Source organism: Ipomoea triloba, chromosome 3 (genome assembly GCF_003576645.1).
Source record: "Ipomoea triloba cultivar NCNSP0323 chromosome 3, ASM357664v1".
NCBI classification, from domain to species: domain Eukaryota; kingdom Viridiplantae; phylum Streptophyta; class Magnoliopsida; order Solanales; family Convolvulaceae; genus Ipomoea; species Ipomoea triloba.
In genome coordinates this window covers 32567399-32583981 of record NC_044918.1, presented here as the reverse complement: position 1 = coordinate 32583981, position 16583 = coordinate 32567399, and the positions used below count along the sequence as shown (strand labels likewise).

At 37.3% G+C, this 16583-nt stretch overlaps 1 long non-coding RNA gene across 1 annotated transcript; it reads left to right on the top strand.

Moving 5' to 3' along the window:
- The first annotated feature begins 10188 nt into the window (after positions 1-10188).
- Positions 10189-11937, top strand: LOC116012239. The gene is made up of 2 exons (XR_004097127.1): positions 10189-10550; positions 11678-11937. It is a non-coding gene; the product is annotated as an uncharacterized LOC116012239 (long non-coding RNA).
- The last annotated feature ends 4646 nt before the right edge of the window (positions 11938-16583 follow it).

The window sequence follows — 16583 nt, the reverse complement described above, 5'->3', positions numbered from 1 at the left end:
TTTGAACTTTGAGGTGTCATCAAATATTGTCAAAAAGGATTTAATCAGATTTTGAAGATATGATTACTTGGTAGTTTTTCTGCAAACTAAATGTTTAATGAAAATGCACTTCATGTAAATTCATTGTAAATGAGAATGCAATATAACTTTTGAGTATTGAAGTTCTTGTTTTGAATTCTCAACTAAAAATGTTGTAATTTGTGTTGTAAGAGTGCCAACTCCAATGACATCATTTCTGATTCATGCATGCGAGAATTTAATGATGCTACAAAGCTTACTGATGAGATCAACTCTATGATAAAGGCTTGTCTTCCATCACGACTTGAAACACGTACAACGTCTTGAAATTTTTTTTTTTAAATTTTCCTTCATTTTGGGCAGTTGGTCAAGATTAGATCAACGACTCAAATCTCACCTTATTATTATTATTTTTTTACCTTTCCCAGGTGAGAACTTGTGGACAAATCCAAACCATTTATCTGTAAGATCTGATGGATGAGAAATTAAGTAAAAATGAGCGGGGTCATTTTCATAAATATTACAAATTTTTAAAATGAGCGGGGTCATTTTTATAAATATTACAAAGTTTCATTTATTTTCAACCATTAGATCTACTAGTATAGATCAATGACTTTGATTTGTCCACAGGTTCTCACCTGATTATGGATATATAGGCTTTGTTGGATATTTATATAGTAATGGAGATTAATGGTTCAGATGTCTACCATGAAAGCTCAAATAATATTTGGAGTTGTGGAGTAGTAAATATTATTGAGTTTGGTAGAGATGATTTTGGGTTATTTGAGAAATCTCGAGATGTTCGAGAGATCGCGAGAGATGCCTCGAGAGGTCGGTTCGCACGAGAGATCAGTTCGCTTTGAGAAATCTCGAGATGTTCGAGAGATGCCTCGAGAGGTCGGTTCGCACGAGAGATCGGTTCGCGGAGAAACGATGTCTTGAACTGAGTTTTGCGTGAATCGTTTTGTCGATGTCTCGCAGGTACGCAAGGAAACTATGTCTCGAAGGCAATTTACGCACTGCTTTTATCTCTCGATGTCTCGATGTCTCAATGTCTCGTGAATGTAGAAGTGGCTTGATGTCTCGAAGCTTGGATTCAAGTTTGCATGACTAAGAGGTGAGTTACGTACGCATAAGTTAATATCTTAATTTGCATGTTCAAAATGCATTAAAGATATTGGAGCTATTAAAATATGAACATGATTATTTAAAATCATAATTTCATATTTGGGTACAAAACTTACGTACGTAAACCATAATATTAAAACCCAAAAAGAATATATTTCATATATATCTTTGGAAGTCAGTTTTTAAACTGGTATAAACTTCCAGTAACTGCTCCTAACAGTTAGAATTTATTTCTATAAATTCTAGGAGTGTCATCTGATCAAATGTGCAATTTATTTTGCATGATATCTTGATACCTCACAGTTCAATAACTCTCCAGTAAGTTCTTATCAAGCAACCTAAGAACTTTGTTTTCATCTTCTTGTATCCCATAAGATTTAATCTTGATACCTCGTTGCTTTTGAAGAGGAAAGATTAAAAGCTTATAGGAAAGTGATATCACGCCTGAAGATCTCATTTCCTCTCCTGTTTTCTCCTCTTATCCGAAATTGATCCAACAATCTATAAGCTTTTAATTCCATTTCTGAGGAATGATGAATTCTGGGTTCCTTGACTTTGCTGTCAACATCCCAAAGTTGGAGCACTTTGAAGGCATGGGCTTTCGTAGATGGCAAAAGAAGATGAAGTTCCTCCTTGCGGCCCTGAACGTGGCATATGTTCTGAGCACCCCGAAGCTAGTGGAGCAAGAGGATGAGACGCTTGAAGCAACCCGTCGCCGGCTCAAGTGGGAAAATGATGATCTCGCCTGTCGTGGCCATATTCTGAACAGTATGTCTGACACCCTCTTTGATATTTATCAATATGAGGAATCCTCTAAGGACCTGTGGGATGTGCTTGAGGCAAAATATATATCTGAGGATGCCTCTAGCAAGAAATTCCTGGTAAGTGAATTCAATGAATTCAAAATGGTGGACAATCGTTCTGTCATGGAACAATTCCATGAGATTGTCAGAATCCTTGGACAGATAAGGCAACATGGCATGAATATGGATGACTCCATTGCCATTGCCAGTATCATAGATAAGTTGCCACCTTCCTGGAAAAAGGTACATCGTGCCTTGATGCAAAGGAAGGAAGAACTTACCATGGAGCAACTTGGTGCCCACCTGTATGTTGAGGAAGGAATCAGACAGAAGGAAAGTAAGAACAAGGGCGGTGCAAGGGACACCAGGGCCTCGGGTTCTACCATCAACCTTGTTGATGAAGGCAAACCAAATGGGAACCGCAAAGGGAAAGGGAAACCGGGAAAGGTTACCAAATCTTCTAAGTTCAAGAAGAATGGAAAAGGAAAAAGGAAGGCATATGTGAAATGCTGGGTGTGCAACGGTCCACACTTTAAAAAAGACTGTGAAGTTTGGAAGAAAAGAAAGGCACAAATGGAAGGTAAATCTTCTGGTGATCATGGCCAAGTAAGTGGCCAGTGGAAACAAGGTAAATTTATTAATCTTGTTTCTGATAGTATTGAAAATTTCATTGCTATGATATCTGAAATTTGTGTCATGCAGACTGATGACTCGTGGTGGATTGACACTGGGGCAACCAGACATGTCTGCAAAGATATAAATCTTTATAAGGTTTATAAGAGTCTGGAAAATGGTCCAAGCCTGTACATGGGAAATGATTCCATGGTGAAGGTGAAAGTGATTGGACAAGTTGAGTTGTTGCTTACTTCTGGAAAGAAATTGACGCTCACAGATGTGTATCATGCCCCAGATGTTAGAAAAAATTTAGTTTCTGGCATTGTATTAAACAAGTGTGGTTTTAAGCTTGTATTTGAAGCAGACCGTTTTATTTTATCCAAGGCCGGTACGTTTGTAGGCCAAGGATTTCTTTGTTGTAATATGTTTAAGTTGAATATTAGTAAAGTTGATGGTTGTGTTTACACTGTGTGTTCATCATCTTTATGGCATTCACGGTTATGTCACGTTAATTATGTGCGTTTATTTGACATGGCAAAAGATGGATTAATTCCATCATTGGAATTAACCAAAGAATCATGCACTGCATGCATGTTGAATAAAATAACTAGGAATTCTTTTCCCAGTATAAAAATGAATTCAATTTTACTTGAATTGGTGCACAGTGACTTGTGTGATTTTCATAGCACCCCTTCACTGGGAAATAAAAAATATGTTGTCACCTTTATTGATGACTATTCAAGGTACTGCTATGTGTACCTCCTACATTCTAAGGATGAAGCCTTAGAAAAATTTAAAATATTTAAATTGGAGGTGGAATTGCAAACTAGTCAGTTAGTAAAAATTTTACGTACTGACAGGGGTAGTGAGTATTATGACCCGGCATTTTTCCAATCTGTGGGTATCATTCATGAGACCACAGCACCCTACACACCACAACAAAATGGTGTAGCAGAAAGGAAAAATAGAGCTCTCAAGGAAATGGTAAACTGCATGTTGTCAGTTTCCGGTCTGAGTGAAGGTTTCTGGGGAGAAGCCATGTTGACTGCATGTTATGTACTCAACAGAGTTCCAAATAAAAGAAATAGGGTAACACCCTATGAACTTTGGCACAACAAAAAACCCCATTTAAATTATTTGAAAATATGGGGATGTAGGGCCGTGGTACGGTTGCCTGATCCTAAACGAAAGGCTCGGGAGAAAAAGGCATTGATTCTATTTTTATAGGATATGCAGTACACAGTAAGGCATACCGGTTCTATGTTACAGAACCAAATGACTTTGTTTCGGTTCATACCGTAATAGAGTCCCGGGATGCTATTTTTGATGAAAATAGATTCTCATCAATAAATAGAACTCAGGATTTAATTCCTAGTTCTAGTGGGTTCAAAGTTGATGATCAAATCCATGATCATGCAGTGTCAAAGGAACCAGAACTTAGAAAAAGTAAAAGAGCACGAAAGATAAAAACATTCGGACCAGATTTCTAAATGTATTTAATTGAAGGATCAAGGGAGTCTACACAGACTAAAAATCTATATTTTAATATAGAAGATGATCCTAAAACTTTTGAGGAAGCTGTAACTTCTCATGATGTTGCTTTCTGGAAAGAAGCAATTAATGATGAGATGGATTCCATAATGGGAAATAATACATGGATTTTAACTGATCCACCAAATGGTTGTAAACCCATAGGGTGCAAGTGGATTTTCAAAAAGAAAATGAAAGTTGATGGTTCAATCGACAAATTTAAGGCCAGGCTTGTCGCTCAAGGCTTTAAACAAAAAGAAGGAGTTGACTTCTTTGACACTTATGCGCCAGTAGCAAGGATTGCTACTATTAGATTGTTAATTGCCATTTCGGCTATACACAATCTAGTAATTCATCAAATGGATGTGAAGACTGCATTCTTAAATGGTGAATTAGAGGAGGAAGTTTACATGAAGCAACCGGAAGGTTTCGTGGTTGCAGGACAAGAGCATAAAGTTTGCAAATTAATTAAGTCACTTTATGGCTTAAAACAGGCCCCTAAGCAATGGCATGATCGGTTTGATCAAGTGGTGCTGGCTAATGGGTACAAAATAAATCAGTCTGATAAATGCATCTACAGTAAATTTAATAACCAAAGACAAGGGGTTATTATTTGCTTGTATGTAGATGACATGTTAATTTTTGGAACTAGTCTGGAAAAGGTTAAGGAAACTAAAGAGTTTCTTAGTTCCAGTTTCTCCATGAAAGATTTGGGAGAAGCAGAAGTTATTCTTGGAATAAAAATAATTAAAGTACAGGATGGTGTTAGATTAACACAATCTCATTATATTGAGAAAGTGTTAAACAGATTTAATCACTTGACTGGTTCTCCAGTTTCTACTCCTATGGATCCTTCATTGAAATTAATTCCAAATGAAGGTGATCCGGTTTCTCAGTTAGAGTATTCTAAAGTGATAGGATGTCTAATATATGCAATGACAAGTACTCGTCCCGATATTGCATTTGCAGTATATGCAATGACAAGTACTCGTCCCGATATTGCATTTGCAGTAGGTAAGATGAGTAGATACAGTCCCGATATTGCATTTGCAGTAGGTAAGATGAGTAGATACACTAGTAATCCTAGATTTGCAGTAGGTAAGATGAGTAGATACACTAGTAATCCTAGTGCAATGGTAGGTAAGATGAGTAGATACACTAGTAATCCTAGTGCAATGCATTGGATAGCATTAAAAAGAATATTGAAATATTTGAATAAAACCATTAATTATGATTTGGTATATTCAAAAGATATTTCCATCCTAGAAGGATATTCTGATGCTAGTTGGATATCGAATCAGGAAGATTATTCCTCAACTAGTGGATGGGTTTTTCTGCTTGGAGGAGGTGCAATTTCCTGGGCATCCAAAAAGCAAAGTTGTATTTCTGATTCAACTATGGCATCTGAATTTATTGCATTAGCTTCTTCATGCAAAGAAGCAGAGTGGCTAAGGAATTTAATTATGGAAATTCCAATTTGGCCGAAACCGATGTCACCAATCTTAGTGCATTGTGACAGCGCTACTACACTGGCCAAAGCATATAACAATGTTTATAATGGCAAGTCAAGGCACATAGGCATGCGACATAGCTATGTGCGGGAGCTCCTAATTAATGGTGTTGTAGCACTTGACTTTGTACGGTCCCGGTTCAATTTAGCGGATCCGTTTACTAAAGCCTTGGCAAGGGACATGGTGTTGAAAACATCGGAAGGGATAGGTTTAAAACCCGCGTCTAGTCGAGAGGTGAAGGAAAGCACAACTCACGCCTAAGTTATAACGTTAGGTCTTGAGTTCAATGTTGATAAGTACTTCATTAATCGGCTGCAAGTACTAAATAAAAGGTATCCCTAAAGTCAGTACTTGGACTGCATTGTTGTAGGGATGAGTTTTACTCTTAACTAATCTTTTGAGAAAATGCTTGGTGCAGGGCATGATATAAAAGATTAGCCTATATGAACATGAGGTGTGGCCGCTTCAAAGAGCTTTGGGTTTGGCTTGGATATGTTCATGAAAGGATACGGACACATGGCCTTTTCAATAGTGTCAAGTTTTTTAGTATTGTGACTGTAAAACTTGTGTGTATTTTACCTACATTTCTTCAAAGAGACTGCGTGGTTCAAGGCTCGTCCACCACTGCAATCCGAATTGGTGTGTCGCGTATTATACTATGTGAAAGTTCAATCTTTAAGACACTTTCATTTATGCATGAGTTTTGGATTTATCTTGGTACAGTATTAATTGTTACTATATAAATAGAGGAGGACTGTTGGATATTTATATAGTAATGGAGATTAATGGTTCAGATGTCTACCATGAAAGCTCAAATAATATTTGGAGTTGTGGAGTAGTAAATATTATTGAGTTTGGTAGAGATGATTTTGGGTTATTTGAGAAATCTCGAGATGTTCGAGAGATCGCGAGAGATGCCTCGAGAGGTCGGTTCGCACGAGAGATCGGTTCGCTTTGAGAAATCTCGAGATGTTCGAGAGATGCCTCGAGAGGTCGGTTCACACGAGAGATCGGTTCGCGGAGAAACGATGTCTCGAACTGAGTTTTGCGTGAATCGTTTTGTCGATGTCTCGCAGGTACGCAAGGAAACTATGTCTCGAAGGCAATTTACGCACTGCTTTTATCTCTCGATGTCTCGATGTCTCAATGTCTCGTGAATGTAGAAGTGGCTTGATGTCTCGAAGCTTGGATTCAAGTTTGCATGACTAAGAGGTGAGTTACGTACGCATAAGTTAATATCTTAATTTGCATGTTCAAAATGCATTAAAGATATTGGAGCTATTAAAATATGAACATGATTATTTAAAATCATAATTTCATATTTGGGTACAAAACTTACGTACGTAAACCATAATATTAAAACCCAAAAAGAATATATTTCATATATATCTTTGGAAGTTAGTTTTTAAACTGGTATAAACTTCCAGTAACTGCTCCTAACAGTTAGAATTTATTTCTATAAATTCTAGGAGTGTCATCTGATCAAATGTGCAATTTATTTTGCATGATATCTTGATATCTCACAGTTCAATAACTCTCCAGTAAGTTCTTATCAAGCAACCTAAGAACTTTGTTTTCATCTTCTTGTATCCCATAAGATTTAATCTTGATACCTCGTTGCTTTTGAAGAGGAAAGATTAAAAGCTTATAGGAAAGTGATATCACGCCTGAAGATCTCATTTCCTCTCCTGTTTTCTCCTCTTATCCGAAATTTTTCCAACAGGCTTGCATTCACATGCAAACACCCCTAAAATACAAAGTGTGGACAATTTGAGGTCGTAGGATTAGAGATAGGTATGGATTAGATTTACACGGATTGTATGAATTAATTTAGGTGTTTAATTTTAAAAAGGGGTAATACTGGTAATGCATGCATTGGTTAGATATGGAATTTATTTGGTTAGGATATATAACACAATTAGAGGAATTGTAAATTTGGCAGGATTCCATTGTGAATTTCAATGCAAGCCGTAAGTTTGGTAGGATTACAATGTCCAATTATAATCGGAAAACCACCATCAGGAAAACAATTCGACAAGCTGAGGGGAAGTACATTCAATCACCGACTGATATACTAAACATTATCTTGTTAGTAATTTTTTCTTTTCCTTTGAAGATGGTCATTACTAAATCACTAGAATGAACATGCTAACGTCCTGTAGGTCTATTAGGACACCCCGTCATTGAATACATGCTCATATAAATTCTCATCATAGGTAATATGATTCGAACACAGCGTACAGGTTGTTCCATGCACACATTATTGTAGCGAGATGCACACATAACAATGACTGAATATTAAGAGTGTTTACATGGAAGCAAAAAATGGAAAATGTGGAACCAACATTGATTTTTACAGAGATGGTTATAGAAGCTATGCGAAGGCCAGGTATGAAGTGTATTACCCATTGGTCAATGGTGTGATGTTACAACTGAAAAACAAGACAGCTACTGACTTATATACAATAAGAAAGAGACGGTTGAAACAGACTACATATATCTATAATTACATATATGACCCCAGGACTTGAAATATCATGCAGCCTTAGCTTCGTCTTCCCCATGTGTCTTCAACATGCTGCTCTCTAATACCCGGTAAGCTGGAGCATGAATGTCCTGAGCGCCCATCTTAGAGAGGAAGGTTTGGAACGAAGAGATAGGTAGAGCTTTAGTAAAACCGTCTGCAATCTAACCAGATGAAGGAACAGAGAGGGGTTTGATGGCACCGTGACTAACCTTCTCACGAACAATGTGGCAATCTATTTTGATGTGTTTTGTTCGCTCGTAGAACACATGGTTCTCTGATATAGCAACGATTGATTTGTTATCACAAAAAAGGCCGCGGGTCCGATCATTTGAACCTGCAAATCTTTCAACAAGAATATGATCCATTGCGCCTCACAAACAACTACGGCGAGGGCCCGACATTTTGCTTCGGAAGACGAACGAGAGACAATGGCTTATTTCTTTGTCTTCCATGATACAAGGGTAGAACCTATGAATACGCAAAAGCTGGTGATAGACTTGTGTGTCTCTAAACATGCTACCCAATGAGAATCAGAAACAATGTTGAGCTGCAGATCACAATTTTTGGGATAAAATAGACCCTGACCAGGCGCCTTCTTGATATACCGAAGAACTCGATGGGCAGCGATCAAATGCTCATTCATTGGAGTATCTACAAACTGGCTGAGATATAACAACCGACCAGCAAGGCGTCGATAGTTGCTGGCATCTTTCAGTAGCGTGCCTCCTTCTTTGCGTAGTTGATGACCAGAAATCATGGGAGCATTCGCAGGTTTACAAGTAAGGAAACCTGCCTCATTTAGTATGTCCAGCGCGTATTTGCGTTGGCAGATGTTCTACCCCTTTCACTAGCATGTGCCTCTATACCCAGAAAGTACCCCAGACTACCGAGGTCCTTTATTTTGAATGTACCATCCAGAAAAGATTTAAGTTCTTAAATCAAACTCAAACTAGGACTTGTAACCAAGATGTCGTCAACGTATACAAGGATGGCGATGAATTGCGCACCACGGCCTAGACTTCATACGGAAGTGGGTTCGGTGAGTGGGGATGCCAGCACAAAGACTAATTCCTTTGATTTTAAAATCTTTCTGATGACGAACCGAAAGCCTAAAACCTTCGTGATCTATCCAGTCTTCTTGTGTACTCCAGACTTGACATTTTCCTTAAGAAAATAAAAAACTACTCCTGACCAATCAACATGGTTTGTTTCCATTAATGCACTGAGCATTCTCAACTTTCTATCAAAAATGTCATCCGTCCATGAGAATTCATAGTCTATCTTCAACATCTTCTTCTTAATAGGAAATGGAACTGATGTGGGTTGATCTTGTGCCTTAATATCCGTCCACAATCCCTCTTTACTGTATGTGTTCAAAATAGTTGGGGTGAAACCCTTCATCTCTGTTAGGAAAACGAAAGGCTGCCCTACTGTTACCGTGAACAATGGTGATATTTACTCCATTAACAGCGGAGCGAATCTCATCAATCTCCACTTTGTTCTCATCCTCTAGAATCTTAGCGTTGATATAAAATTGGGCAACATCATAGAGATGTACCTCATTGTGAGCAAAAGTCACAAAGTTATACAATCCTCTATGCTCGGGGCACTGTATTATCTTCCTCCCAAACTGCTTATCCAAGACATATTGAAAAAAGCCATTGTAATACCCTAATATTTTAAACAATTCTTATTTCAATAAAATATTCTTAAGAACAAAATTTATTATTTTTCAATCCTAAATATTTTAATTCAAATACTTTCAAAAACAAATTATTTTACTTCCAAACTCAAATAAATTATTCTATACTTTATAATTTTATTATCTAAAATCATTTTCTCTAAACTCCTATTTTATTAAGCTTTTACAATAAAACTATATATTTAATTTAAGCTCCTACAATAAATTTTCGTTAAGCAAGTGTGTAATTAAATATGTTATACTCTTTATTTTAAATGATTTGGTACAAAATATTTATAAATTTATTTATGATTTTAAAAGCTCTATTTAAATATGTTATACTATTTATGTGTTCACAGCCCCAAATCGTGTCTCTCTCTGTACCCGACTTCTCCCTCTCCCTTCGCGTATTGTTGGCCGGCGGACGACGAGCGGCGAGATTAGGCGAACAGCGGCGGTAGTGGTCGGCTCCAGCGACGATCGGCGACCTCCAACAGCGGTGGTGAACGGCGTCGCGTTGGGCAGAGCTCCGGCGGTCCTCCTCTCCCGGCGGCGACGAGATGGACTCCTCCAACAGCGACGAGCTTCGGTCCCTCCTTCCCTCTGTTTTTTTTTTCGGCGTAGCAGCCCCGATGAAGCAGCAGGCGCGAGGAGGTGGAAGGCCGGCAGCTTCCCTCTTCTTCTTCCTTTTTCCGGTGCGGTGGCAGAGTGTTGATGGGCTATGTGTGGATTAAGAGGTATTGATTTTGGTTATGGTTTAACAACTTTGATTAGTGTTGATGATGAAGTTTAGTTAATTAATGATGGTGGGTTAAGGTGATGATTAAGAATACTTAGGGATTAATTAGGTGATTATGAGTTTAATGGTGATTTTGAAGGGTAATTAGAGTTGTTGATAATAATGATGATTAAAGGTTGATTAATAAGTGTTGATTTATTCTTGATGCTAATATTGTAATTTGATGGTGATGATTACATAATGTTTAGTATAATGATGGTGATTATGAGCTATTAGTGACGAGTTAATGATGACGGTGATTGGAGGTGATTATTATGGCTAATAAAGATTAATGTTAATTATTAAATGATTAATGATGGTGGTTAAGTTAAAGATAATGATGGTTGTGAGGTGTTAATGGTGGGTTAATTATGGTTAATGAGGTCACTATGGCTTGATAATGATATTGGTGATGATTAAGGGTGATTGTTGATTATTAGTAAATAATGATGGTGATTGGACGATTATAAGCTAATGATTTTATATTGATGATTAAGGAAATGGTGGTTTAGTGATGAGCCGGTCATGGTGTTTATTGAGTGTGATTATTGTTGCTTAGTTGCTAGTAATGGTTGGATAATGGTGAATAAAATGATGGATTAATATTGAGATGATAATGTTGTGATTATTGAATGATGGGTATAATAATGTTAATAATGATGAGTGGTTATGTTGTTGATAATGCTTATGAGCTATTAAGGGGTTAAAGAGGGTGATTAGCATGCTAATGGAAATTAATTATTAAAATAGTAATTAGTATTAAATGGGTTTATTGGATGACTGAATGTTTACTAGTGATGATGATGATTATGGGTTATGGATTCATAATGATGGTATTGATTATGAAGGGATGATGGATTAACGATGATTATGATGGTGTTCCCACTAATAGGTTGATGATGTGAAAATGGGACTATGGAGATGTTAAGTTGTTAAGAAGGATTGATCATGTAGAATGAGGTTAATGAGGATGTTCTAATTATCTAATAATGAGATGATAAGTTAATGATGATGGCAAGCTAAGGATTTATTAAAATAATGATAATGGTAGTGAGCAGCTGAATGAAGGTTTGAAATGATTCACAGGTTCCTTGTTGAAGTGGATAATTTAGGAGATGAGCCTAAGAGCATGTGTTTGACTTTTGGAGCTTTAACTTCGAGGTAAGTTTCTATGTCCGTCAAAACTACTTTGCCCTATCAGTGTGCTATTTATCTAAATTGTGTCCTTAAACTTTAAAAATGCTTTTTGGTTCAAAGTACGATAAATAACAAATTATGGTTATTTTTGTGTTGACTCGTGATTTTCAAATCTATTATAATTGGGATTGCTTTGAGTATTGCAAGAATCTATAATTTTATGATATGTATTTATACTACTATATTTTAAATTGAAAGACAAGTACTATTCTGAGAGATTATTACTATCCTGGAGGAATTATATAAAATTGTACTATTTTTGGAGGTTTATCCCTTTCTGTGAGGATTATGATGTGAATTGTGATGTGGGCTAAGGCCTTATGTTGGAATTAAACCTGGTAGAAATCATCCTGGGTTAGTATTTGAGGAGTAACCTAGTAGAAATCATCTTGGGTTACTAGGACTGGTTTACTACCCGTTGGGCTTGGAATCCCAGTTAGGGGGTGTGCACACTTAAGGTAGTGGTCCTGTTTCTACCTGTGGTAAAGTGGGGGTTGTGTTGTGTTCAGTAGAGGGTTGCTGTTCACTTAGGGCTTCACTGAGATGATGTCCCTACCCCACTATTGTGATATTGAGAAAGAGATTGAGATTGATTATGATTGGGATACTTCCACGTATTTATTTGGATACAATGATATTTGAGAAGCATGATTTGAATTCCTCCTTATCTATGATTATTGGTATATACGTTTTGAGAATGACTTATGAGAAAGTTTATACTAGAAATGCTTACTTTGAGAATATCTATATTTTTAGATGAGCACTTGATGAGTAAACTATGTTTATTTTTATGCCTCGACACTTGATTTATATATCTATCTATAATGATAAATTGGAGGTTATGCTTTGAAATGATTGTTGGTTGAGAATTGCTATAAAGACTATTTTTATTTTAAGAATTCCCCTTATGATACCTTGAGAGTGACTAGCGATGGCTATAAAATTACTCTATTGCTTTAAGCATATCTAGTATTATACTTGAGAAAGTGCATATCTTGCTTATCTTTGGTGTGAGTTAAATCTTTTGAAAACTACTATCTTTGATGGAAAATCCTTTTGAAAATATTCTTTTAAGCTTTTGACTAAATGGTTTATGGAGTACGGTCTACTTATGTGTAACCCCTCACTAATTCCAATAAGCTGCGATCGTACGTACCGGTCACGAACCGTAAAATTTTTAGGAATTTTGTTCGGACCCGATTGTCCTAGGAAATGGATTTTTAGACACCATACTATTATTCTTGAATTTCCTATTGAATTAAGTTAGCCCATAGCAGCAAAAATTTATTTTTGATCGTACATCGCGAAATTTCGCGGTGTACCGAACCTAGCCCAAATTGGAGCTTTTGACTGGAATAAAATTGTAGTTTCAAGAATATTCTATTTAAATTATTTTCTACCGAAAATTCATCTGTTTCAATCCCGATCAGTCCAAGTTGAGATATTTTATTATTTTATTATTTTTTTTTCCTTAATCCTTATCACATAAATGTGATTAAGTATAAAAAAAACAATTTTTTTCCTTTTCTTCTTCCTATTGCCGAAAAGAGAGGAGAGAAAAGGGAGAGCTCACCATTGTTTTCTTCCTTCAAATTCCATAGCCAAATCCTTCTCAACTCTTGATTTTATTCGGTAAGTTTTCAATTTTATTCGGTAGAAAGCTTTGAAATCCTTCCTAGGTTATGAATCTATACTTAATTTCTTGAAATCTCTTGTTATGGTGATGATTTGAATCTAGGGTTTCAAAGTGAAATTTGGGGAAAATCATCCAAAGTTGTTCCTAAGGAATTGTGACCACTTTGAGGTAAGGAAATTCCTTAAGTTGGTTGAGGTTTCTTGAAATTGAGTAATTGATAGCAATTGATGAATTAGGGATGTTGATGTGAATTTTATTGTGTACATATTAGTAGAAATTGTGAGCATCCATGCCTATGAAGGTCATAATTTGGAAGATATGTACATATATTTATGATGTGAGTATATCATGTACATTATATATATATACACATGCCATTTTCGAAAATAATATATAATAAAATAAAAATAATTAGTATATATATATATGTATTAAAACCGTATGTGTGTATATATATATATATTATATGTATATGTTGTATTTATGTCCATATAGGCTTATACTTGTGAAAATAGTGAAAGGAAATCAGGGTAGATTCTGGCAGTAACTTCCGAGATTTATTGGGAAAAATTGGTAAGGTATTTTAATCCTATTTTTTTTTAGACATGTAGTTCTATAGGTGTAGAACCCGCATATAAAGTTTCATAATGATCGGAGTAGTATAAGTATGGTTTTCGAATTTTTCTTCAAAACTGGTCCAGAGAGAGAAAAATTCCGGACAGCACACTGTCAAGGGCAAAGATGGAATTTTCTGTGTTTATTCGCGGACCAAAATGACCAAAACTTTTTACGGACATCAAGTACTATGAGTTGGGGTTCTACCATAAAAATTTCAAGTGAAAAAGAGTTCGGGAACTATCTTTACCGGCTCAATCTTTCGGACTGCGCCAAACTGAAAATTTCTGGCAGAGTGGGCGGACGCGACCTCGGACGCGCGTCCACTGCTCGTCCGTCGGCGTCCAGGGGTGCGAAAGTGAGATTAAATGTGGTTGTTTGGTGTAGGCTTTGATTATTATTGTTGATGTTTAGTTGATGGGGTTGTAATGATCTTAAGAGATTATTATGACTATGAATATGATGATGAGAGTTGAGATCTCTGTATTTTGGTATTATCAGATTACCTTGAGAATGAATCAATGTCGTGAAAGAGAAAAGAGAAGGAAAACCCTTATGTTTCTGACGAGTTGATGAGGACTTTGATTGACCTACGGGAGGGTTTAATTACCGTGGCCCGATGGTTGTTTATTTGACAAACCTCATGGGAGGGCTTAAAGTGCCATGGCCCAGTGGTTTTGTTTATGTCTCCTTGACAAACCTCATGGGAGGGCTTAAAGTGCCATGGCCCAGTGGTTTTGTTTATGCCGTATGACATGCAATTCATACTGAGGGCGAAGTCTATTCGCCGAGTACTGTATCACTCGTAAGCTGCGGTTTGCGGGGGTGTGCACACTTAAGTATAGTTACTCATGAGATATCGGGCAAGATTCGTTTCAACGAACCTAGTTAGGCCAACTAGGATTCATTGTAACGATCCGGTATAGATCCAGGGGAATCGATAAGATACAGGGGAATGCCAGACATTGACCCCGAGTCGAGACCCAAGTGGAAAGGAGGGGACATGATTGATTGCTTCTAAGGCCTCAAGCTCTCAAGTTAAGGAAACTAAGGATATTTTTTCTTTTTTTCTGTTATAATGAATGATAGATACGCTGTAACTACGAGAGAAGAGAAATGTGTGAAGGACTAGCACTGAATTATGCTAGTGATCTCGTTTTCTTGAGATGATTAGTGAGGAAATTTCCTTATGATTAATGATTTCTCTACCTATTTGTATTCTCAAATAATTTTGTCCTATTGCATAGGAAACTTCCTTGGTAAGAAAGAATAAAGTTTTCTACATCTTGGTTTTCAAAACCTTTATTTAATTTCGGGAAACCAATGGATTTCCTTGCTTAGCCGTTGTGCTAACTACACTTCAATGTGTTGTTTTCAGATGGAGTCCAGCGTTAGTTCTTGCAGCCCGACGAACTCCCTTAGTTCGTCGGAAGATGTGGGTCGTGGCTTAGACTACGACGTTTTTGTGCAGCAGATGAGTGGTGCCGACCCTTATGCCCCTGGCTATGCTCCTACAGCTCCCAACAGCTCACTGGCAGTAGATAGTTTTCTTCCTATTCCCGAGGGTCCTGATGTACATGCCACTTTTGGTTTTTACCCCATCGAGGTGCTAATGGGAAGTAATCCCCTAGAGTTTATCGTTTATTACCCTTACCCGTGGGACCCGAGTCCTCGCGAGTATTGGGAGGAGTGGTCTATGGTCATGGTCACTTCTCGTTTCCTAGACCATATCACATGGTTCGAAGGGGAATGGCACCTGGTCTGGGGTGAGTTTACGGGTCCGGTGTATCGCCAGATTGAGTAGGCAGGATACCCGGAAGGTCTGTAGGGGTTTATCCCTTTTTGTGTAAATATTATGTAGGCAGGGGAGTGACTGATCCTGAACTTATGTTTTGGCCGTTGGGCAAAAACCTCGGTGCATACTCTGTAAATATTTATATATATATGTATGTATATTATCTCAAAGTGAGTGGTTGTGTTTGTTGAGTGAAGTTTCTTTTAGCCTGTGCACCTAGAGCGGGGTCTGTCAAGAGAATGATAGAACTCGTTTTGGGTGTGGCGGTAACTCCTTGGGTTGTACGGTAAGCCAGCTCGGGGGTGTTACAAAGTGGTATCAGAGCCTAGGTAGTGTCATAACCTAGGTTACGCCAGAGCCTTAATTTGAGTCAGCCTAAGTTGTTAAGACTGCCCTAAGTCACTATTTCAGTTAAGGTTAAGTATGAGCTTCTGGAGCAGAGCAGGAAACCAGGCAGCATAAAAAGGGGGTACCTCATCTGTACTTTACAGAATCTCTTGATTCTGGTTGATTGAATGATTTGATATGTAATTGTGATTGCTTGCATGTGCTAATCATTGCTTATAATTATTGCAAGTTGGGTTGATAACATACTGCATGACTAACTGCTATGCTAAAAGAGGCATCTGTTTGAAATAGGGGGAGTTGCCCTATAAGACTTGAGTAGTTACTAGGCTAATTGCTTAGCTAGTTAACTTCTTAAGAATTCCTATCTTTTGGACACTAACTTGTAACTGTCGTTTAGTGAA